Here is a 27,440-nt window from a genome sequence, read left to right as displayed (position 1 = left end):
TATAAAATTGAAAATATAATATAAATATATAATATATATTAAATATACATATAATATATATTAAATCACTTAATTATACAATTGGATTTATGCACAAATTAATAAAAGAGTTGCATATATAATTTAATAAAAGAATGATCCCTAGGAAATATATATATATCTCTTATATATATATCTTAGAGATCTTTTTTTTTCCTCTGCTGTTCCTTTTTAATTTATCCTGATATTGTTAGATGGGTGAAATATCTTCTTGATTTTCTTCCGAAAATACTGACTAGAAGTTTTAAGTTTTCTTCTATCCTCCGAATTTTTTACATATTTAAGAATCTTTACTTTTTTATTTCCTCATCTTGTTGGGTGTTTTTTTCTTTTTCATATTCCAACCTTTTCTCAAATGTCTAATTAGTTCTGCTTTTCTTATTGTTTTTCCATTTGCTTTTAAGAATGAGAGGTTAGACAATTGACCAAGGCAATACTTTGGAAAGACTTGATGCCTGAAGGTCTTCACTTTAGTGTGAATTGTGGAGATTAGAGCATTATGTTTGGCATTCCTAAAGGCCAGTAGGAGTGGAAGTTTTACTCTTTGGTGTGAAAACAAGTCCTCGGCCATTAACTCAATTTTTAGAGCAGAAACTTCTAATTTTTACTTTGGAGAAAATGCCTGGTTGGGGGCCACTGAGTTCATGGAGGTGGAAAGAAAGTGAGGGATTGCTTATACTGTATTTAAACCTTTTATGACCTCCACAGCAAGGCCTATTTTTATTTTAAATCTCTTTCCTATCCAGCTTTCCTTGATATGGGCTTCTTATTCTAAACCTTTCAATATCTCATCCATACCAGCCTAGTCCAGGCATATGGCATGCCTCATGTTTTTATACAGTGCTTTGTCAGTGTCTTCAATCTGCTTCACTTCTTTCAATAATGCATTTAATACTGTCAACCATGAGATTTGGGGGTTTTATTTCTTTATTATAATTTTAAGAGACATTAGGAGGGCGAAGTGATTAATTAATGGACTAAGTTGGCCATCTTGAATCAGTTGTGTACTTGTATACAAATAGAGTATTATTGTAAATAGTGTCTTGAAATTTTCCTTTTCAGTTAAATAGACATCAAAAATGTTTTACTCATTAAATACTTTCCTATATATAGTATTTTAATAGTTACATGAAATAACATTTAATGAATGCATACAAATTAATACACTTATTTGGGATAATTTATTTCCATGTTTTCCCCATTTTTAAATAGTGATTGACATATTTCCTTCTATTTAAGTCTTCGTTTCTGTCAATAATTATCATTCATAATAAATGCCTGGGAGTTAAATTACTGAATGAATAGAAATACAGATTCAAAAATTGATGTGTTGCCAATTGTCAAATCCAAAGTTCTGACAATTTATATTTCCATTATAAGTGGAAAAGTATAGTACCCATTCTCTGGGTTTTATTATTTTCAATATGGGCCAAATAGATAGTAGTTAAGTAGAGTTTATCTTTGTTTAATTTGCATGTCTTTGATGACTGCACAGTTTGAAGATAATTTTATAATTTTATTAATCATTTATCACTTTTGTTGAACTTGAACTGTCTGTCCACACTCTTTGCCCATATATCTATCGGCTTGTTCTCATATTTCTAATTGATTTATTTTTAAAAAAATTTTTAATGTTTATTCATGTTTGAGAGAGACAGAGATAGAGCACAAGCCGGGAATGGGACAGAGAGAGAGGGAGACACAGAATCTGAAACAGGCTCTAGCTCTAGGTTCTGTCAGCAAAGAACCCAACACAGGGTTCGAACTCAGAATGGTGAGATCATGAACTGAGCTGAAGTCAGACGCTCAACCAACTGAGCCACCCAGGTGCCCTGATTTCAAACACAGGAAAGATATCAAACTTTATCATTTTTATTTTTCTTAATATTTTCCCAAATTTATTTTTAATATTTGTGTTGGTCTTGTTGATTTATTGACCTAAAAGTTATGATGTAGAGAAAAAAATCTATCACATGGTTTCTATATTTTATCTCCATTATTATCATGTTTTCAAATCTGTCTACCCCCAAATTATATAAGTAGTCACTTTTATTTTCTTATAGTATTTTTTTATTTAGCAATATTCCAGTATCTAATTCATCTACAATCTAATTTGGCAGACATAGGAGCGGGATTTACCTTAATTTTATGCCAAACATTTAGCCAAATGATCCCCAAACTATTTATGAAATAACAATTTTTCATATTGATTTCAATTGCCATGCATATTATGAACACAAATACATGGAGAGTTGGCATTTATTCTCTTCTATTCCATTTCAGTTGTAGCTTGTGTGTGTGTGTGTATCTTTCCTCATCCTAGAATGGGGTAACACCAGGGCGTGCTCAATTTTTATTAACAGGTATGAGAAATGAGGGGTGTGGCTCTACCTCACTGTGCCAACTGGGTACTTTTCTCAGATACAGCAAGTAAATGTGCACAATACCCATCCAAAATTTCAGGATCTAAAAGGCTTCATGCGGCCATCTTTCATCCTAACTTCCTGATCTTTTGGTACTTGGAACACATGGATTTTAGGAAAACTAAAACCTGTAGGGTGCGTTGTCCTCAAGAGTGTCCTGCGAGTGTCAAGGAAAACAAACAAACAAAAACCTGTTTCCTTCACAGGATGGTACCAAGAGACTGAAAAATAGGCAGTTTTCAAGTTAGTTTTCCTATGTCCATGAGTCAGGGGAAGGAATGTGAGGTGAGGGAATTATAGAGGAACTTGCTACCCTCCGCTTCTCAGTCCCCTATTTCTTGATGTCAGTCTGGGCTATGATATGATATGGAACACAGATTATTCTACTTATTATTTCTCATCCAGCTTTACCTTGTTATTCATGTCACTTTCATGTAGATATCATTATTGAATAATTGATTAGACTTGGTTTATAAGACTTAGTTTTATTGTTAGTTTTCTTCACTTTGTATTTCCTCCATAATGTCATTTGATGTTATAGCAAGAATTTGAGTGAAATTACACTAAAGTCTGTTTACTGTATGTGATTTTGAGCCAGCACTCCATGGTTTCTTGATTCAGTTTTTGAGACTTGATTAATATTAAGTACACAATGAAATAGTGTTTGATATGTTATACACATGTGATGTTAGGTACTTCCAATGGTTAACAAATCCACTTTTGAAGAGGAAAAGAAATCTGTATTAATAAGCTAATGCAGAGCATAAAACGATAATAATTATAGGTATTCTGTTAAATTCCAAGGTTTTGGAATGGGGCAAACTGGGTTTGAATCCTGTCTTGACCCCTTATTATTGATTTCACTCTGAGAAAGTCTCATAATCCTTCTGGGTTTTAGTTACCTCAACAGTGAGTTTTAAATGAGATCCAGGCCAGATGTGTAAGTGTACAACAAGTGAGAACTATTATTTTTATTATTGTTATTTGTTTTCCTTCAAACGACCTTTATTTACAGCAAAAGTATGGACCATGGACCAACAATACTAGCATCAACTAGGAATTTGTTAGGAATGCACATTCTCTGACCCTAACATGGATTTACTGAATTAGAAATTATAGAGGTAGAGCCCAGCAATCAATAGTTTAAGAAGACTTCCAAATAATCCTGATGCATGCTCAAGTTTTAGGTCCACTGATTTATATCATATCATTGCTAGTATGAAATTTTCAATAAACCTTCTTACTGGACCAAAAATACAATACAACTAAAAATCATCACGGCAACCACAGATCACAAAATAATTATATACTAAACGTTCATCCTTAATCTCTTTATGAACTAAATGGATATGTTAGTAGTATTTACCAGGATAAGCAAGCATTATTCAAAACATTGATGTATTAATGGTCAATACTGGAATCATAGACCAAGCAATACCTCATTGCTTTGTATAAATAATCTCTACTATATTTTATTTTTAATTATATTTCAAATATAAGCCAACAGTTTCAAATTTATCCATGTTACTCTCCCTTCAATCTTTTTCTTTTGAAAGAGATATGTTTTTCATTAAATTGTTTTCACCATGAGTCAGAAAGTATCTCCTGGCCTACACGACCAAGTAGTTATCCACATATGGAGAGGGTTGAGATGACTCTGACCTCTAACACTTTGCTTAGGAAACTGCTTTTCCAGAAATTTAGTGTGTGAATTCTATGGTTTCAATTTTCCTGCATTATAGGTATCAGCTCAAGCTGGCAACTGCAGTCTTTGAGGTCAGCAGCCAGTATTAATAGACAAGCCGTTAGTATTGCAGCTGTGTTAATGTGAAGTTTGAACCCACTGGTTTGAAAAAAAAAAAAAAAGGCAAAATGTATGTGAAACTTTCTGTAACTCCTCGCAGTGTGAAATTTTACTCAGATTTTCAGAACTGACTTCTTCCTCTACCCCATTCCCATCCCCACTGGTTTTTTTTTTTTATTCATGTTTTAAAAACTGCAAGAATCTATTGTTAAACATTTATAAGAATTTCTCTTACTTTTTCAAGACATTCAAGTAGTGGTAGCCTTTTGAAATATCATCCGATACAGAGTTCCCTTTGGGAAACCATTAAGTTAAAAAATTTACTTTCTTTTCCCTAAGGTATTACAGTGGTTTATCATTCACTTTCTAAATTCCTTAATTTGGTTCCCCAGAAGTAACCATTTTATATGCATTATCAAATTTCTGATGAGAATCTACTTATTTTAGAGCTGTTAGAATAGTTCTCAATATTCCTAAAGGGCTTAAGTTTTGAAGTCTTCCTTTAGTGACTTTTTCAAAACTTGTGCTTCTCTTTGGAAGACAAGGATAGCAATTGTGAATGGAATGGGCTTGTGCTTTTATGATTATAGATTAGTTTAAACCCCCAAACCGTCTCCATTTAGCTTTCAAAAACACACAGTAATATCAAAGGGAAAACAAATATAAATTAAACATGTATTTCAAGAGCAACAGTCATTTTACCTTTTTAAATTATATGCCCTTTACAAACTGAAGACAGGCACTTCAGAGTCAGTAGAGAAATAATGCAAAAAAGTATGGGCTTTGGAGCTAGGAGGGAAATGACTGCTTTACCGGGTATTAACTCTGTCTCCTTGAACATGCCACCTAGTGAACTTTTATAACTACTGATTCTCTGAGCTCTACTGCCAAAGATTTTGATTAAATTGCTCTGAGCTGGATTCTAGGCATCCATAGCTTGTAAAGCTCCCCAGGTGATTCCAATGAGCGGCCATCGTTCAGAATCACTGCACAAAAGCATCAGTCCTGCACCTTTCACCAGCTTCAGAAATACCTGTGGAGATTTTCCAAATTTTATGTGCCCAGATTTTAACCTTGGACGACTCTGATTCAATAGAATGGGACAGATTATCCTTAGGAGTTTCAGGAAGATTTTTTGGTGTCGCTATTTTAGAATGTCTAAAATCTTGAAGCTGCTCATGTTACCTTAATTCTGCCTCAGTTTCATAATGGCTTGTAAGTGACTTCTACATTTTCTCATTTGATGACAATTTTGTGAAGTAGATATGGCAAAAACTGTCACCCGAACTTGACAAATCAAAATACTAGAGTTTAGAGAAACTAGGTAGGCTTACCGTTAGCACTGAATAAATGACGATGATTAAACTCATGCTTGGGTTGTGTAATGACAGTAATAATTATTACAATTTATCAAGGGCTAACTATTGCCAGTTATTGTGCTAAGAGATTTACATTAATTTTTATATCAACTGACTTACGTCAGTTATTATTTCCTCCTTTTTCTTTTGTAAGTGAGGAAACTTCAGAGATCAGAATCATTTTCTTCAAATGTGGTGATAAGCCAACTAAGCCTATATGGAACAGTGAAAATTATGCTGTGAAATTTCTTCTATTTTCTTACTGAGTGGAAGTCCTCACACGTATCTGGAGCTCTTACAAGAAAAAAGAGGAGGCTTTGAAAGAAAGTGTCTGTGTCAGGAATATTGTTTATATGCACTGAATAGTGACCAATTCACCTGAATCAAATCTAGCACATTACACCATTTTAGTCATGATAGAAAAATATTGTTTTGAATACGACTAAAATTGTGAAAGGTATTATTTTTTTAAGTAATCAGGAAACATGTATAAAGGTTATTATTTTAAAATCCATTAATTGGTTATTTTTTAATGACAATAAAATAATAGAAATTTGGAGAATCCCAAAATCTTTTACTTTCAAAATCAGGTCTCTATATATGGGGTTTGCTTGAGTAAAACTTCAAAGAATAAATATAATTATAGAGACTATAGAGAAATGTATTGAAAACAATATTATAATCTTCCAGAAAACTGTTTCCTTACTAAGATACTCCTGTTATTTTCTTTGTTGTTGTTATTGTTGTTTTTCTTCAATATAATGCTTTTAAAAATATGCAAAGCACTTTCATCCCTTCTGATACCCTAATTGATGAAAACACAACTGGTTGACTTCCTGTTCATATTAAGCTTCATTGATTTTTTTTTTTTTTTTGCTTATATATATGCTTCTTTGGGGAAAGAATCAGACTAAAAACTTTATCTTTTCAATATTTATGAGAAACTATGTCCTGTTTTAGTCTAGTCAGAATTTTCCTCTATTCGGATTCTTGTCTTGCCTTTTTCAAAGCCTGTGTTTAGACTTAGAAGAGTATACATTAATATTAGCCCTCAGTTGAGGAGAGAGAGGAAATAAAAAAAGTGATTTTTATGACATTTCTCTAGATTTATAAGATTCAGTACATATTCCTTTTGTTTAGGGCAAAATTATGAGACTACTGCTTCATGTAACTTCTCTTTTACAAATGCTAACTCTATGTTATATGACAAGATGACAACTTCTGCCTAGCTGGACTTCGAAGATGTGCTAGAAATGTTTATCTCATTTTGATGCTTTTATTATAAACTATATTTTCAACAACACAGGTCAAATTTTTCAACATCCTATCTTACGAAGAAAGCATTCTAATAATTTCTGGCCTTTTCTACTGCTTCTGGTTATGACATGACTGCTGTCTATCTGTGGATTAATTACCCAAGAGAAAAACTATTACTGGAATTATGGAAATTTTAATGTTAAAGAGCATTAAATAACAATTATACCAACCCTTCTATTTCAGAATTGGATTACTTGCAATCCGAAGAGGTGAAATGACTTGCCCAAATCTGGAAAGCTAGATCATAGTTCGATGGTGACATAAACTAAGGAAATTGTTCTCATCTGTTGAACTGATTCATGTTCCTTTAATTGCCATCTCTCATGCTAGTTATGTATAAAGCCCTTGAACAATGTTAACCCTGAAGAGGCTCATGTTTTAATTGTGTGAAATATTGTGTGTATGTAAGTGTTTACAATATGGTGTGTTTTTCAATGCAAGTGTTAGAAATAAAACATGAAGACAAAAGGTGGAAAAGATGACTTTTAACTGATGGGTCCAGGAAGAATTTTCAGAAAGAATGGTGTTTGATCTGCATTTTGAAAGATAAGATTGCAAGTATAAAAAATAAATAGCTACTGCAGCGCCTGGGTGGCTCAGTCCGTTAAGCGTCTGACTTCAGCTCAGGTCATGATTTCGCAGTTTGTGAGTTAGAGCCCCACGTCGGTCTCTGTGCTGACAGCTCAGAGCCTGGAGCCTGCTGCAGATTCTGTGTCTCCCCCTCTCTCTGCCCCGCCCCTGCTTATGCTTTGTGTCTCTCTGTCTCTCAGCAGTAAATAAATGTTAAAAAAATAAAAATAAATAAATAAATAAATAAATAGCTACTAAAAGTAAAGGGAATATCATAGACAAAGATATTCCTCTTTAGAGAACAAGGAACAATTCTCTGACTAGAATGTCAATTTTTTAAGAAGGAAGAGAGCACGAGATCAGGATGAAGACAAGCAGATATGAGAGACCCTGTGTGTCATGCAAGAAGTTTTGGACATTAGTCTTTATTTTATATGCAGCTGGAGTTGAAATGATCAGATTAGAAATTTTACTTTGACTTTTCTCTTCTCTCTCACTTCATAGTGTCTGATTCTTCCATGTTCAACTATATGAGGATGCCTACAAATGTCTATGTCTACTCAGGCCCTCCCTTCTGAATTCCATGATTTTTGAGCATTTCCATGGTGATGTGCTGTCTAAAGCATAGATTAAATATTAATAATACTGCATGTACTATTTTATCTCCCAACTTTCTTCTTATGAGTTATTCTTGATACGTGTTAATGATAACAGTAGTTGTCTGCAAAGACATTGAATTTTTTCTCTCTCCATCCAGCCAGAAGGCATTCAGGATGCAATAGGAAAGACCAAATTCCCTTTAAGTATTTCCTCTTAACCTATTTAAAACTATGGTATTGGTCCTCTGCTCACAGGTATTTTTCCAAATAAATACTCTCTTAGGAAGAGATATCTTTCATATCATGCATGTTAAGTTTTGTGTAGTAAATCAAGAGGATTTTTTTCTTCAGTCATATTGTTTATCTAATTTCTAGGGGCAAATGAGAACTTGTCATTGTAAAAACCAAGAAACAGAAAGATTTATGCATACCCCTTATCTCTGAGATACCAAAGGAATTTGTGTGTGTGTGTGTGTGTGTGTGTGTGTGTGTGTGTTTACTTATTTTTGAGAGAGGGAGAGCACACAGGAGGGGCAGAGAGAGGGAGACAGAAGATCTGAAAGCAGGCTTTGCACTGACAAAAGAAAGCCCTATGAGGGGCTCGAACTCATCATGAGCTGTGAGACCATGACCTGAGGTGAAGTCAGACGAGTAGCCAACTGAGCAATCCACACACCCCTAGAATTCTATTCGTTAAATGAGTTACAGCCCTATATATGCTTGGTCACTTTTGTGGACACAGGGCCCAGTTAACTACAGAATGAAAACAATGTGAACAGATGGGTAATGGAAAATGAATCCAGTGTCCTAACAAATAATCTTTGGCAAAAGTAGTATTTGAAAAGGAACAATCTGGTTAAGATATACACTTTCATATGAATAGAGAGTAAGGGATTTTTGGTGCCATTGCATATAGGTACTGGAGAGTTACCATTGTTCAATGTATTGTGAGCATTAAGAGTGAGAGAAGGTACGAGTGTAAATACAGGAGCTCAGCATATTGAGCAAATGCTACTCTCATTAAAATGCAGTTTACCTGCAGTTGAATCTCAACTCTGGTCCTCATAGTTATTTATTTTTTTTCATCAATTAGATGATGATGAAAAAAAAAATTACCTCCCAGTTTTGGGAAGGATTAGATGAACTTTCATATAAACTATTTAGCACCTTTCATTGCATGTATTCAAGAAAGTTTAATTCCCCTTTCTTTTCTTTTTTTTTTTAATTCTTTTTAATGTTTATTTATTTTCGAGAGAGAAAAAGAGACATAGCATGAGTTGTGGGGGGGGGGGGGGTAGCCACAAAGAGAGGGAGACAGAATACAAAGCAGGCTCCAGACTCTGAGCTGTCAGCAGAGAGCCCTACGCTGGGTCTGAACTCACAAACCGTGAGATCATGACCTGAGCCTAAGATAGTCACTTAATCGACTGAGGCACCCAGGGGCCCCATCCCCTCTATTGTCTATACCTTGTTCGGAATTTCTGAAACAAAACATTAAATATAGTTGTAGGAAATACATTAAATATAGTTGTAGTTGTATAGTTGTAGGAATTAAAAATATCTTCTGAGCTATATTTTAAAGGAACTATACACCAGAGCGGTAATATACAGATGATTCTAGGGAATAGAATGGCTGTTTTAAACTGTTATTTTTTCCTGAATAGTTTATAAATGATATTTTTATGTGCTGTATATAGACTTTTTTCAAGGAAACAAAAGAATATTAATAAACTATTTGTCCTTTATTCTTTTATAATAAAATATATTAGCTTATACTGATATATGCATATATAATAAGCCTGATGATCTTCCCATAATATGAATTTAAACATACTAAAATTCCAAATGAGCTGCAAACGAATTATTTCATAAATGGGGCATGTTTTAAAAACATGTCAAACTTGTTGATTTAGGTTGATGTTTTAGAAAATAAAATATATGAGACAATAAAAACTAATGCATTCCATTTGCTACAAAAATACACTAGGCAAATCAGAGTGATATATATCATATACATACTTATTGCATAAATATATTAGCACAAATTATAGGGCATTATTCCAGTAATATTTCTTTCTAAGAGGGAAAGCATGCCCCACCATTTTGTTCTTGTGCTTATTGATTTCCTCTTGCTTCGCATGAATGTATTGGAGGTGACAAAGATGGACGGTAGTGATACACTTATCTATGTGCCATAGTTGTCCCTTTTACAAAGTGGAAAAGCAATCTATTTATGTAATGTTGCAGACCAGATTCTCCCTCTGAAACCAATTCAGAATTCTCCTTGTTATCTTCTGGATGTGTGAGAAGATGTTTAGGAACAAATTGTATCCCAAAGAGAAAATAAGAATAAACCACACTATTTTCAAGCTAAACTGATTCCTCCATGATTCATGACACATGAATACATTTTGCTGGCACTAATACAGATAAATTAACAATGACACTATTATACTATTTCCAGTACACTGTTGCATAAATGGATTTTGTATAATTTATGCAAATATATTGCTATATATTCAGCTGAACCAGTAAATCACTTCATTTCAGAATATGTATTCAATTGAACTAATGAAGTTGTAGAACATAGTCAAATAATAACAGGCTACAGACACAGCTGTCAATATCATTACACTGTGATTCATTTCTTACTTATAAGCATTCTTCTCGATATTTAGGTGTTGGAAACAATGGTAGAGTAATTTTGTACAACTTCTGGATTCAAGAAATAAGTGTAGAAAAGTGAATAATTTTGAGTAAAATCTCCCTGAAATTATGACATGTAATAATTTAGTTTTTCAATTCATCATTTCTCTCTTTCTTTTCCCTTTTGCATCCTGAGCAAATCCAGCTGCTATTTCTGGTTTCTATATTTTCTTAGTAATCTGCCACTCTCCCCTTCACCAAGTGTTGAAGCCTAGTGATATCACTGATCCTTTTTCTTCTTCATGTCCCTTGACAAACACATCATCAATTTTTGTCAGTTTTTCTTTTTCAGTCTCCCACGAACATCCTTGCTCCCCACTCCCAGCTGCCAACATATTTCAAATTAAACTCTCATTTGTGACTAGCTAGACTATTGTAATATTGTCAATGACTTCCCGATCACCAGTCTCTTGCCTACTCTATCTGGCACCTTGAGACCTCAAGTACTGCTTTGATTGTGACCTTCCTCTGCTAAAAATCTTTCAGTGACTCTCAGATGACTGCCTGATCATTTCACATTTAAAATGAATAAAACTATGACCCTAGTTTAGGTTTAAATTTGTGCTTTATATCTCACTATTCCATAAACCTAGGCAAGCTGTTACATTCACTATCATTCATTATCCTCTGAAGGTATCATTATCCTTTGCTCTTGCCATACCTTCTAGACAGAATATTCTAACCATAACCTCTACCTATGAAAACGCTACTTATAAGACCCTTTCTGCAGGCAATCGTTTGATATTTCTCTAATAGCTTTTTTTGCACTCAGCACTTATCTTAACTGTTTTGTATTCTACTCAATTATATAAGTTGTTTTTTGTCACTCTGAGAACAAAATAATGTGTCAATTTTTGCCCTTAATAGTATTTTTATAATCATTATGTAGTAGCCTTTTATATAAATGTACAAATGGCCATTGTGTATATGTACATATGTGTATGTATAGTATACATATATGCACACACGTCTCACTACACACTCACACACACACACATTTCTCTCATCATTACTTGTACTTCCTTTGCAGACTTCTGAGAACCTTGGGCTTAAGGCAAAAATCCTGTAATGTTCATCTTGTTAGAATATGAGATCCCTCATTAACTCAGAGTATTAAATGAAACAGTTGAGTTAGTAACCAAATCGACAAAGAACCAGTTGAATATATGTATGATTAGGGACTTTATCATTTTGTTCTTAGATTAATTATATGGTTCATTATACTGGAATGTGTGCTTAATTTAAACTAGTTTTTCCCTTAGATTTTGGTTCTTGCCATCTGGTTTTGTATGCTTTCTCTTTAAAAATAAGAAGTGTATTTTACATGTCTGACTGTAACAAAATAAGAATAATTATAATAACTAATGGAAATCAAGAATGAAGAACTTGGTTGGAAAAAAAGAGAACAAATTTTTAACACAAATGACATACATGATGCACCAGCAGCTTCTCTGAATAAGAATGAGCTAAGGTATTTTTCAGCACCACTGTGTAAAGCTATCAGTTAACATTCTATTCAAAGTACTAAGGTCATCGTAAAAACAGATGAACCCTTTTTCTCTGTCATCTACTTACATCTATTTATTGTCATGAGAAGACAACTAATCCATGAGTAAGAGTTCAAGAAAATTAACAATCAAAGCACACATTTATAAATTAACTTTGTCACTTTAAGTGTCTCCCCAACACTTATTTCCTTATTTAAGTTGGTGATTTAAGTTCATTTGTTTAAATACCCCTCCTGTCCATCTTTCATTAAATTTACTAAGGAAATGGGTGAGAAGAATGTCTATAACAACACTGGAAACCAGGAAAAGCTGGCATCTCCAAGCTGAGGATTTTCTGTAAGAAACATAAGACAGACTGAGGATAATAAAGACCACAAAAGTAAAGAAACCAGAAGATTTTCTGAGAAATTAGTGGGCAGAATCCCTAGTAAGATATCCCTCAGGCTAATGGAAAAGGGCAGAATATGAAAGCAGTGAGGTGGATGGGAATGAAAAAGACAGGGATCTCAATTATATACAGAACTTAGCACAATAAAAGCAACAAAAGATACTTCTCCTTCCTGTGTGTGGCTGTTCTGGAATGTGGTTTGATACTACCAGACTCATCTCCTCCCTGCTTGAATTCTACTTGACACAGTCTAAACTCAAAGAGCTTCCCTAATATGGGTGGAGTGTTCTCCAGGCTGACTGTCCTTTGTGCTCCAGGATGGGTGCCATGTTTCTTGAATCATATCTATCTTCTTGCTTACTCTTCTCCTTTGTTTCACTAAAGCACAGGCTTAAGAAACTTGCTATGAAGTATTTAGAAGGTATTTTTTCCTCTTCTTGCCTGCTTGAATATCTTTAAAATGGATTGGCCTAGTATGTAGAAATAGCTTTTTTTTTAATGTTTTATTTATTTTTTGAGGGGGGAGGGGCAGGGAAAGAGGGGGACAGAGGATCCAAAGCAGGCTCTGCGCTGATAGGCTGACAGCAGCAAGCCCATGCAGGGCTCATACTCATGAAACATGAGATCGCCACCTGAGCCCAAGAAGGATGCTCAACCACTCAACTGACTGAGCCACCCAGGTGCCCCAGAAATAACCTTCTCTTAAGATTTGAAGGCTCAATTCCAATTTTTCTAGTGTACATTGTATTCTTGATAAGAAAACAATAATCCCTATCTGGTTCTAATCTCTTGTGGCAAACCGCTTTATTTTCCCCTCATTTTTTTCAAAATTATTTTCTCTTTTAGATTTATTTTTTTATCTCTAATATTCACAGTGATGTGTCCAGCTGTTTGTCTTTTTCATTCATTAGTTTAAACACTCAGTGGCCTCTTTTGAATCTTAAAACTATGTCCTTCAACTCTACGAAATTTCTTGTATTTTAGCTTTTGTAATTTTCCTCTTCAGTGTTACCTCTATCCAATTCTTTCTGCAACTTATTAGTGTAAAGTTAGAGCTTGCAGATTGACTTCAAGTTTATCTCTTTTTCTCTCATATTTCCTGCCCCCCTTTTTTGCTGTATTGTATTAAAATTTTCCTTCAACTTTATCTTCTGAACAAAATATTGAATATTTATTTTACAATCATATTTTAATTTCTAAGAGTTCTTCTTTGTTCTTATTGTTTAATAATTCAGTCACCAATTCTGATGTGTGTGGGGAGCATGGAGGGTTTCTCAGCACATTCAAGCAATTCTCTGACCTCAACTGGGTGTCCTACCATTCAACTCAATGCTGATACTAACTGGAAATGAAAGAGGACTTCAGCTGCCTCCATTTTGATCTCAGTCTGTACTTTCTAAACTGATTACGTTCTTCTTGTCAGCTTATCTAAACTCAGACAAAAGATCTCACAGGAAACCATCCTATGGTGGAACTACACCCTCAAGTGATAAGGATTGCCCTCACACTAGCAAGACTCTGAGTGATTGGCCCTGAGACAATGATCAACCTGACCTTTACTGCCCACCTGCATGCACCCACACACCTTTGTCCCACATTTTCCTTAGATAGACCTAGAAGTATTTTCAGCACTTTGGGGATAATCTTTGAGACATTAGTCGGCTGTCTTTCTGGTTTTGGCCTCACTGAAATAAATTCCTTTCCTGTTTCACCACCACTAGTCTCTCTGCCTTTGGATTTCTTCAGCAGCAAGTGACAAAAGCTGGTATGTTTGGGATTGATAGAATAGGCAGCTAGTTAGACATGAGCTGGAGGCAAAGGTGGTGATAAATATGTAACACATTATAAGCTGAGGGCACAGTGTCTGACTTTGTGGCTCTCAACATTCTGGACTTAAGGCTTCCAGCACTCTGCTACTGACAAACGAAGAGCCATAGGAGCAGAAATGCACTCTACTCTTCAACCTCTGCCCCAGGATAATCTATAGCTTCATTACGATGTATTTACATTGGTTTTCCAAGAGGAAGGATGGCCCTGAGAGTTCCAACAGAAAACACTGTAGGACCCAAAACTCCCCCTCCCAACCTTAGATGATTGCAAACAACCTCAGTAGGAGACCACACAGCTGTGACCCATAACCTATGCAAACATAAAAAGAAAAGACACCTCTAATCCTCATGCAGTTGCTACTTCTGGGTCTGCCCACTCTCCCTTGTTGAGAGTGTCCTTAATAAACTGCTTTGTGCTTGCTACTTTCTTTATGGCTGTCTTTATTTGAGCATGGATCCTCACATAAATCTTTCATGGGGCACCCAAGAACAGAGAACTCCATTCACATAATGCAGACTCTCTCACTGGTAACAGGACACCCAGACCCAAGGACTCTTGCCCTCCTGCACCCTGGTTACGTAAATAACATCAGATCCCACAGATCAGCTCAGTCCTACAAGACTCCCCCTTCCCAACTTCAGATGCCAATTACAAGCCCAAGTGGTCACTTGGGCTTCTGATTGACTGCCTATAGATCAGGGAGACATTTTAGTTACTAGATTACTGGTTTTCAATAAAATAATATAATTCAAGAAGAGCCAGATGGAAGAGAGGAATAGGGTAAGGCATATGGGAAGGGAGCCCTCCCTAGGCCTGCAACTCTTCTAGCATCGCCAACCCTGAACCTCTCCAAGTTCCATCTTTTTGGATTTTTAGGTAGGCTTCATTACATAAAGATTGACCATCACTAATTAAACCAAGTCTTTAACCTCTCTCCTCCCCAGAGGTCAGGGTAGGATTGAAAGTTCCAACCTTCCAATTGCACAGTTGGTTTCACTGTCAACCATTCCCTCTCCTTAAATGCTTTCCAAAAGTCACTTTATTAACATAACAAAAGATACTTTTATCACTCTCATTACAGAAAATTCCAAGGGTTTTAGGACTTCTGTGCCAGAAGAGAAGAAGACCAAATATATATTTCTTATTATGGATCACCATGTCACATTGTTCAACATTCTTTTGATCCCCTGAGAATATCAATTAAAGGGTATGAATGTTCACGTTAAAATTACTTTTCAATTTCCTGAATTTTGTTTCTGCTTCCTGTGATGTTTGTTTTTGTCTTATTTCATCTTATTTTTAGTTTGTGAGTTTTTTGAAATATCTCATGATTCTTGGAAATCAATTAACATTTATGATTTAGCAGCTTTTAAAAAATATTTGAAAAATTTTAATATATATACAAAGAGACTGATTTGTTGCAAGTAACTGGCCTACATACTTGCTGGGGCTGACTAGGCAAGTGCAAAATCTGTAGGAATGGCCATCAGAACTTCAGGAAGGACAGACTGGAAACTCTTGAGCAGGAGCTGAAACTATACTCCATAGGTAAAATTTCTTCTTCCTCAGAAATCTCACTTCTCCTCTTAAAACTAGCAGTCTGATTACACAGACCCACCCAGGTTATCAGGGATAATCTCCTTTCCTCCAAATCAATTGATTGTAGATGTTAACCACACCCATAAAATAACTTCATGGCAACACCAAGTTTAGTGGTTGATTGAATAAACTGGGGACTATAGCTTAGTCAAGTTGACACAAAAGACTAACCATCACAAGTGGTCAGATGGGATGCCCCACTTTTTTTGCTGCAAAAAAACCCACAAATAGTATAACAGTGAAGCATATTTTGCATATTTTCCTTAAATATTTGAAAAATTCAACAGTGAAACCACCTAGGTCTGGAGTTTTATTTCTTGGAAAGGATTCAGCCTATATAAAAATCCAATTTGGGAAGATAGGTAGATACATAGATATGTGGGTACATGTAGAATTAGATTACATAGATAGATGTAGAAATATTTCTTCTTTATTTTTCCTTTATTTCTATGATAAGAACATGTTGCTCTTCTCTAAAAAAAATCTATTTTAAATTGTAGTGAGATGAAGAAATCTAATTAAATTCAAGTGTTCATCTGGAACAGTAAAGGATTAAAAAGAAGAAAGTCAAAAAATTCAAAAAATAATGATAAAGATCTTTTAAAAATAAAGTTTATTCATTTATTTTGAGGGAGAGAGAGCAAGTGGGGTGGAGGCAGAGAGAGAGGGAGAGAGAAAGAATCCCAAGCAGGCTCCATGCTGTCAGCACAGAGCCCAGACGTGGGGATTGAACTCAACAACCGTGAGATCATGACCTGAGCTGAAATCAAGAGTCAGATGCTTAATGGACTTAGCCACCCAGGCGCCCTGAGAAAGACTTTTAAGAGCTATGTTACAATAATAATTGAAACAAGACATCGGTTCTATAGGAATCAGTAGATCAATTAAATAAAAGGAATATAAGGAATACATATGGGAATGATAGAAAATTTAATGATTAGATGGCTTTTATAATAGTGGAAAAATTCTGCGTTGTTCAATAATAGATATTGGGTCAAAAAAATTAGCCGGTGAACTAAACACATTACATAAAAAAGTTCTTAGGTGGATTAAATATTGAAATTAAAACATTAAGGACAGAATTGCCATTAGAAAATACAGATATGTGCTATGGATTGAATTGTATACCCCCCAAATCCCTATGATGAACCCCTAAGCCCCAAAGTGACTGTGTTTGGAGATAGGGCCTTTAAGGAGGTAACTAAGATTGTAAGAGGACACACAGATGAGACTCTCATCCCATAGGATGGGTGTTCTTATAAAAAGAGAAAGACGCATTAGATATTTTTCTCTTCATGAATGCACAGAGGAAAAGTCATGTGAAGGCACAGTGAGCATCAGTCTGTAAGCCTAGAATAGGAGCCTCCCCAGAAACTAACACTGCTGGCACCTTGATCTTAGGCTACCAGCTTCAAGAATTGTGAGAAGATAAGTGTCTGTTGTTTAAGCCACCTCATGTATGGTATTTTGTTATGGATTCCTGAACAGACTAATATAATACACAAAAGATGGATTCTCTAAATAGAAATTAAGTACACAGTTTAGGAAAGACTGACATATGTCTAGCAGCATGAATGAACCTCAAAAATGATCAAATAAATAAAAATTATAATAAAAAATAAATGCCATTAAAAATGTTAAAAATAAGGATAATAAATAGTGTCATCAAAGTGAGGGAAAATGAGCATCGTATATGTACATGCAAAAGAATAAACTAAGACAGTCATTTGAGAAGTCAGGTGGTGAACATTTATCCAAATGATACTCTTTGAAGCAGTATTACACTCCTAGAAATTACTCTTTAAAAGAAATGTTTTCTTTGTTGCTGTTTTGTTTTTTGTTGTTTTTTTTTTTTAGCAATTAACATTTTAATTGCAGAAATAAGCTAAAAGTGGTGGGGCTTTTGGTTGTTCTTTCAGTTTGTTTTCTTTTTACTAACAGAAACAGACAAACATGGATAAAAAATGGGGTAGGTTATAGGCTAAAGAGGGGAATTATTGTTACAATTTTTTACCATATAGGGTAGGTATTGGAGCAGTCTAATGGCAGAGAAGAATTTATAAAACTGTTATCAGGTTTTAGTTGACCAAAAACGCATTTTCCCACTAATAATGTTTGAAGTAGATAGTGATAGGAGTTTCACACATTTAAATATTAAATAAAACATAGTAGCTAAACTGTACCTTATATGTAAGGCCTACTAGACTCAACTGCTTTAGAAGATAGTATGAATACACACACACACACACACACACACACACACATGCACGCACATGGTATCTAGACAGGTTTTTGCCTCAGGAAGGTGATTACGCAGGGCATTATGCAAAATTTCAGCTACATGCCATTCACTGGGGCATTGCTCATAATAGTAAAAATGTCTAAATAAGAGAAACTGGCTGAAGAAATTGTGATATGCCCCCAATGGAAAAATATTTAACTATTAAAATTATGCTGTAAGAAAGAAAAAGTTAATGAAATAACATAATATAAGCATTAAAAACGTTGCTTATAACCATATGGATATTATCATCAAATTAGGAAAGATATAAACAAATATTTCTTTAACAAATATTTATTGAGCCCCTATTATGCCCAACAGTTTAAGGCACAAATACAGAGCTATCAAAAGAAAATTATTTCAATGACTGCAACAGAGGTTAAATAGAATTTAAATGTGCATTCAGCTGATGTCTATGGAGCTTCACAATGAGCACATGACTTCCAGATTAATACCAGGATGGTGTTTTTATGGGCTAGGGGAAGGTCAATTATTTGTCCTTGTGATTTTTGTTCAGGAAACTATTTCTGTTGTAACCCAAATGTCCTTTGGTTCCTATTTTCATGCTCCTTGCTTGGGATCACTGATGTAATCCGATCAATTAGGAAAGACAGAGAAGGGATAAGGAATGGGAAAGGGGAATGGATCATAGATGAAGGAAAAGGGGTAAACGGAGGAACTTCCTTCATATGGATTTTAGTCATTTCACAAAGCAGTAGACCAATGAAGGTAGCATGAGGATAGAAAGGAAGTGACAGTCAGTAAAACAAATATATAATATCAGGAGTTAAGTGCTGTGAAGAAAATTACAGCAGGTTAAGGAAGAAAAGGAGTAGAAAGATCTGGTGAATATGTATTGTTGGGTAGGGCCAATGTGAAGAAGGTGATCAAAAAGTCTCACTGACTAAGAGATATGAGGAAGGGACGGGGAGTGAGCGACTTGTATATCCGGGGCAGAGTTCCAAAGTGCAGGGAATAGCAATGCAGAGTATTTTGCTTGGCCTATTCAGGACACAGCGAAAAGGCCACAGTAACTATAGTAACAAGACTGGAGAGAGAGAGGGAAAGACTAGATATGAGTTCAGAAGGATGGAGGGAGGGGGAAGGTAGATTAAATAAATTCTTTTACACTATTGTATGCATTCTTGTTTTTACTTCTGTAAGATGGCTATCTCATCAGATGGATATACTAATGGCCTAAATGGCAGTTATTATAAAAATTAGTTAAAAAAAAAACAAAAAACTATGCTTATTGCAAATGCAGAATGTGCTACCAAAAAAAGATGGCATTACAAAATCCAAAATAAAATTGTGTAATTAGAAATTTTAAGCATTTTTTTGAGAATGGTGTAATGAATTTAGGTTAAAGAGATCCAGGCAAGAATAAAATAAAAATCATTTTGAGCAGTAAAAAACCAATGGCAATGCCATTCCACTTACATTTTTCAGGCAACACATGATATTTTCCTATGATTTCTATAAGAAAGTGAAGAGATTAGTATTTTACTTCCTTAAATACATAATTCCATAATAATACATATTATGTAACAGAAAAACAATGTAGGTTGCCTTTAAAATTGATAATTTTGTTAAAACACAGTTTTCCCTACCCAACTCCTACCCAAAGAATTCTCAGTAACTAGAATACTTTTAATATTAAAAAAGTACTATGTAGTTTACTTTTTTTTCTAGTTCCACATGTAAGAAGCTTGGAAGCCTCCACTCTGTCTGAACAACAAATAAGAAACTGAAAAAATTGAAAAATCAACTCCTCTTCTAGGATCCATAAGAAAACAGATGAAACAGGGCCAACTGTTGCCCCCAGGACAAGAGACAGACCACCAAGCAGGACAGGCTGGGGTGGCTCCCCAGAGCAGAGACTCACAAATGGAAACCTCCAAGAACCAGAGCCCAGGTAGAAAACCAGATCTATAACCAAAGAATGGCTAGAGGCTCAGTACAGACAACTCTGAGGGACCCAGTTATTGAAGGGTACTCCACAATATTATGAGATTGACCTCCAGAAACTTGACCAGGTTGCCATAAAAATAGAATGAGCAAAATCCTCTCCCGCTTCTGGCAGGGGAAGGGGGAAAGGAACCACTCTGAAATATGCCAGAGCTATTCTTCTCAAGTCCCGTCCTCAAGGAAGAGTAGTTAGTTAATCAGAGCCTAAGCTATGATGGTATTATCGGAGTCTAAGTGACCTGGGAAAGAGAAATACACAACCCCAACCATCCCTAGCCATCTTGTCCCACCTAAGAGAAAAAAACAAAAGCAATAACAAAACAAAATCTGAGAACACTTGTGAAGTTTACAGTCCAGAAGCATAAACTTACCTAATCATAGGACTATAGAACACTTCCCCTCCTCCCACATCTCACCACAACATTACTAAAAGCCCATTTATAGCAGTTCTTTTTACCTGGTACATCATGTCTGGCTATCGAAGAAAAAAAAAATTACAAGGCATATCAGAAGGCAAAAATCACAATTTGAAGAGACAGAGCAAGCATCAGAACTAGACATGGCAGATGGGATGTTGTGTTTATGTTGTATTTATCAGAAGGGAAATTTAAAACAACTATGATTAATATGCTAAGGGCTATCATGGGTAAAATAGGAAACAAGAACAGAACGGCAATGCAAGCGGAGACAGAAATCCTAAGAAAGAACAAAAAGAAATGCTAGAGATCAAAAACACTGTAACAGAAATGAAGAACACATTTGATGGGCCTATTAATAGACTAGACATGGTTGAGGAAAGAATCTCTGAATTAGAGGATATATCAATAGAACTCTTGAGAACTGAAAAGCAAACAGAACAAAGACTAAAAAAAATAAATAAATAAAACCAGAACAGAGTATTCAAGGACTGGGAGCAACCTCAATATGTATAACACACATGTAACAGGAATCTCAGGAGAGAAAGAGAAAGGAACAGAAGAAATATTTGAAATAATAATGACTGAGGATTTCCCCTAATTAATGTCAGACACAAACCACAGATCCAGGAAGCTCAGGGAATACTGTTCCTGAGGACGGTATTCAGAAATAGGTTCAAAAATCAATGGCAAAAGTAAAACCAATGAATCACTGAAGTGGTAATCAGTCAAAAATTTATTTTGCATATATCAAAATCACTTAAACTAGTTAAACAAGGTATGAGGCTGAGGGGTATGTTGTTATAAAGCAACTTATATAATGAGAAAGCAGTAGCAGCAGTAACTGTTTATTCTTCACAATGATTGGTCATGATATTAGATATGATATTAGAATTCTCTTAAATAGGGAATTGGTCACCACCTCACATTGGTAACCACCTCATATCAACCTTGGAAAATATTTCAAGTTCTGCTTAGAATTTCCAGAGGCATAAATGAGAAATGACCCAGGTCAAGTTAGCCTTGCAAAATAAGCTAAATAAAGTTTAGCTTATATGACTACACTGGTTTTATCTGCTCAGGGAATTTTCAAAACTAGTCTCCATTTGTTTTTTTATTTTAACAATTCCCCCAGTCTGCTGACTGAGAGAATGACCAACCATTATGGCATGATTCTGTTACCACCCTTGACGTAGTCAAGGCTAAAGAATCGCACATTTGCTGTTTTTCATTAGTTGAATCATCAGTCTGGAGAGCCATGTGGTCACCGTCTTCATCTTTTGTATGGTTATTGTTGATTTCACCCATTTGTCTGATCCTGATGGATATCATTTAGCATGTGACTGGGTGCCAACAGGCATTTAAAACCTTTGAGAATACACAAGGCACTAGAGATGTTAATATGAGGACTATAAGGAGAACAGTAATAAAGGTTTAGAAAATTCCCTAGAGCAGAGATTCCCAGAGCCATGATTTAATCAGTTAAATAAATCATATGGGTTTCAATGGGTTTTCTTAAGTTATTTACATAGGCACAACATAATGTATTAACAATCACATATCCTCATAAGTACTTAGGACAGGATGAATATGAGGATGTTTTATTTCAAAAGACAGTGTTAAAGGTGAGTTTTCATCTAAATTAGGTCTCTGTATGATGTGAGCAATCCAGTAATTTAATGAGAGGCATTTCTATGTAAATAAAAGAAAAACAAAGGTTAATCATCTGAGCAAATTATAAATTCAGTTTCTGGGTTAAACTGATAAAATCTCTGGATGTCAGGTTTGAAGCATCTTCAGATGGAATGAAGTCAAGCAGTGGCAATCAAAGAGATTTTCCTTGTTTGCAGTGTGAATGTCTCTAGTGATCTTTCTGAGTGTCTGCAGGCAACAAGTACAAAGATGTCTTTGTTCACACATTAGCATCATGAGTATTTCATCAACATGGATGCAGAAACTCTCCACAAAATATTGGCACACTTAATCCAAAAAATTATAAAAAGAATTAAAGTAGGACTCATCCCTTGCATGCAAGATTGCTTCAAATTTCAAAAACAACTAAAAATATCCATCACATCACAAACTAAAAAAGAAAAGTCATAAGTTCATGTCAATAGATGCAGAAAAAGTATTTGACAAAATCTCACATCCATTCTTGATTTAAAAAAAAAAAAAAAACAACCCTGAATAAACTAGCAATAGATGTGAACGTTCTCAACTTGATAGAGATTATCTACAACCTAAGCTAACATACTTACTGGTGAGAAACTCAAAACCTTCCCACTAAGATCATGTACAAGGCAAGGAAATCTTATCTCATCACTCCTTTCAACATCAGACTGGAAATCCTTGCTAATTCAATAAGGCAAGAAGAAGAAATAAAAAAATAAACAGATTGTGGGGTTCCTGGGTGGCTCAGTCAGTTAAGCTTATAACTTCAGCTCAGGTCATGATCTCACAGTTCATGGGTTCGAGCCCCCGTGTCGGGCTCTGTGCTGATAGCTCAGAGCCTGGAGCCTGCTTCGGATTCTATTTCTCCCTCTGTCTCTGCCCCTGCCCTGCTGGCGCGGGCCCACGTGCACTCTCTCACTCTCTCTCTCTCAAAAATAAATAAACATTAAAAAAATTTTTTTAAGCTACTGGTGTCTTTGATCTCAAAAAGGAAGGGGATTTCCTTTTGAAAAATTTTATTTTTCTTTGTTCTAAGAAAGTTAAATATGCTTAAACCATGCCTTTAAAACTTGTCAGTCTCGGGGCACCTGGGTGGCTCAGTCGGTTGAGCCTCTGACTTGGCTCAGGTCTTGATCTCATGGTTTGTCAGTTTGAGCCCCACGTCGGGCTCTGTGATGACAGCTCGGAGCCTGGAGCCTGCTTTGGATTCTGTCTCCTTCTGTCTCTGCCCCTCCCCCACTTGTGCTCTGTCTCTCTCTGACTCTCAAAAATAAAATAAATGTAAAAAAAAATTTTTTAAGGTAAAAAAAGTAAACAGATTGGGAAAAAAAACCCAAAACTATCTCTGTTTGCAGATGAATTTTTTCTCTATGTAGAAAACCAAAAGGAGTGATAAAGAAAAAAAAAAAAAAAACAGAACTAGAACTAATAAGCAATTATAGCAAGGTTGCAGGATGAAAACTAAATTTTAACAATCAATTGCTTCCTTATACACCAAAACTGAACAAGTGGAATTATAAATTTAAAAACACAATATAATTTACCACCAAAAAAAAGGGAAATACTTAGGTCTAAATCTAACAAAATATATACAAGATCTATAGGAGGAAAACTATAAAAAATTACTGTAATGAATGAAATCAAAGAATAATTAAAGAAATGGAGAAATATTGCATGTTCATAGATAGGAAGACTCTATATTGACAAGATATCAGATCTCCCAAATTTGATCTATAGATTCAATGCAATTCCAAGCAAAATTCCAGCAAGTTATTTTGTGAATATTGAGAAACTGATTCTAAACTTTATGTGGAGAGGCAAAAGACCCAGAATAGCCAAGACAATATTGAGGGAGAAGAACAAAGTTGAAAGATTGACACTATTTCAAGACTTACCATAAAGCTACAGAAATCAAGACAGTGAGGTATTGGTAAAATAATAGACAAATAGATCAATGAGCATTATAGAGAGCCCAGAAATAGACACCTATAAATACAACCAACTAATCTTTGATAAAAGAACAAAGGCAATACAATGGAGCAAAGATAGTCTTCAAGATAGGGTGCCAGAACAACTGGATATCCGCATGCAAAACAAAACAAAACAAAACAAAACAAAAACAAACAAAACAAAACCAAAAACCATGACTCTAAAGATGAACCTTACATCCTTCACAAAAATTAACTCAAAATGGATCATAGACATAAATGTAAAACACAAAACTATAAAACTTCTAGAAGATGACATAGGAGAAAACCCAAATGACTTTGGGTATATGATGCCTTTTTAGAAATATTACCAAAGACATGATGCATGAAAGTAATAATTGATAAGTTGGACTTCATTAAAATTAAAAATTTCTTCTCTGTGAAAGACAATATCAGGAGAATTAAAAAACAAGCTACAGAAGGGGCCAAAATATTTACAAAAGACACCTCTGATAAAAGAACTGTTATCCAAAATACACAAAGAAATCTTAAAACTCAACAAGAAAATAAACTCAATTAAAAAATGGGCCCAAAACATTAACAGATATGTCATCAAAGAAGGAATACAGATGGCAAATAAGCATATGAAAAGAAGTCCCACATCAGCTGCCATCAAGGAAATGTAAACTGAAACACCCGTAAGATATTATTGCACACCTAACAGAATAGTCAAAATCCAGAACACAGACAACACCAAATACAGGCAAGGATGTGGTCAATATCAACTCCCATTCACTAGGGGAATGCAAAATAGTACAGTCAGTTTGGAAGAGGGTTTGGCAATTTCTTATAAAACTAAACATGTTCTTACCCTACAATCTAGTAATTAAACTCTTTGGTATTTACCCAGAAGAGATGAAAACTTCTTTTCCCACAAAAACTTACATGTGGATGTTTACAGACACTTTATTCATAATTACCCAAACTTGGAAGCAACTAAGATGTCTTTCAAATGTAGGTGAATGGATGAATAAACTGTGGTATGCTCAGACTGTGGAATATTATCCAATGTTAAAAAGAAATGAGCTACTAAGCCATAAGAAGATGTGGAGGAAGCTTAAATGCATATTACTAAGTGAAAGAAGCCAATCTGAAAAGCCTTCATACTGCTTATGATTCCAACTATATGACATTCTGGAATAGGCAAATTATGAACACAATAAAAAGATCAGTGGTTGCCAATGGTGGGTTGGGGGGAGGGAGATATGAATATGCAGAACACAGAGGTATGGTTTGGGGCAGTGAAAATACTCTGTATGGTATGATAAAGGTAGATATATAACATTATACATTTGTCCAAACCTATTATATGTACAATATCAAGAGTGAGTCCTTAGGTAAACTATGGACTTTGGGTAATTATGATGTGTCTATGTAGGTTCATTGTTGGTAAAAACATGTACCATTCTGGTGAGTGATATTGATAACAAGGGAGGATATGCATGTGTGAGGGTAAGAGTATGTGAAAAATCTCTATACCTTCCTCTCAATTTTTTTTTTCTTTTTTGGTGAACCTAAAACTTCTGTAAAAACATGAAGTCATTAAAAAATCATAGCATCTTGCATAATGAGAATGCTTCTCTGAATACTTAAACTATATTACTTTGGATAAATGGAACATTTCAGAGAACAGAGGAATTTGATAAAAAGAGAATTAACTTTTGTAAGTCTAAACAAAAAATGTTTTTCTCCTTTAAATATTAATCCAAATTCTACTTTTTGCTCCATGTGAAGATTTAACTTTTTCTTTTTTTTCTTTTTTGGTTATTTTGCTTTCTGTGCCAAGGGAAGAAAACGAAGAGAAAAGAACTAATACAGAGCCTCTCTCTTTTGACTTCTCTACCTTTCTAGAACACAAAATTGTAAGTTAATTGGGAGGCAGAATTAATGAGAACAGAATAAATGTATTTCAAATAGTTCTCTCAGTGAAAATATCACCTTGAGCATAAGTGTTGTTTTCTATTGTCAAAAGCAATTATTGCAAGCGATAATAATCTTTTGAACCTAATTTTTTCATGCATACTTCTGCCTTTTTTTCTTATTCATGACCATTTTTAAATTTTACTTTTAAAACACCAGAATGAACTGTATTCAAGTGCTAATATAATTTTGTATAATATAGGTACATCAAGTTATGAAATTATACTACATGTCCCAAATTCACTCTGTTCACATGCTTTAGAAAAACCACTTTAAAGTGTTTGTTGTTGTTGTTGTTGTTGTTTTGAGGCTTACTTTTACTTTTTTATAATATGTTTATTCCCATATAGCTTAGTTTTTTACAAATAAGTGATATCCATTGACACCATGTTATGAATGATGGGAAATCTATCATTTACACCAGATCCTTTCCTTTTCATTCTTCTCAAATTGTGTTATGTGTATATATATATACACACACACTCTGTATATATAATTGATTTTACATATATGTAAATCTCTGTTTCTTGATCCAACAACTTTAGACACTATTGTATTTTCCACTATGCATGATGAAGAAAGGCAGTATTAGATTTCCCTCCATAACTTTTCCTGTTCTTTCTCACTCTTAAAATCTCTTTCAAATAGATTTGATTTTTTTCTTTTGCCAAGTTTATATTTGTGTGTGTGTGTGTGTGTGTGTGTGTGTGTGTGTGTTTATAACCATAATTTTTGTCTGCTCTTCTTGATTTTAAAATTGAAAACGACTAGGCTATATTTTCAATCTTATGATAATGAAAATATTTTCACAAGACCAGGAAGTGTGAATGAATTCATAGATAAGATATTATCATCTTAAGTCACCAGCTTTCTGGAACTAAAAGGAGAACATTCCAAGCATCAAGACCAAATACAATCCTTTAAACGCTCAGAACTGGGGTGCCTGGGTGGCTCAATTGATTTAGCGTCTGACTTTGGCTCAGGTCATGATCTCATGGTTCACAACTTGAGCCCTGCATTGGGCTCTGTGCTGACAGCTCAGAGCCTGGAGCCTG

The sequence above is a fragment of the Panthera uncia genome (genome assembly GCF_023721935.1).
Source record: "Panthera uncia isolate 11264 chromosome A3 unlocalized genomic scaffold, Puncia_PCG_1.0 HiC_scaffold_11, whole genome shotgun sequence".
NCBI lineage: Eukaryota > Metazoa > Chordata > Mammalia > Carnivora > Felidae > Panthera > Panthera uncia.
Note: the sequence above shows the minus strand (reverse complement) of the source record.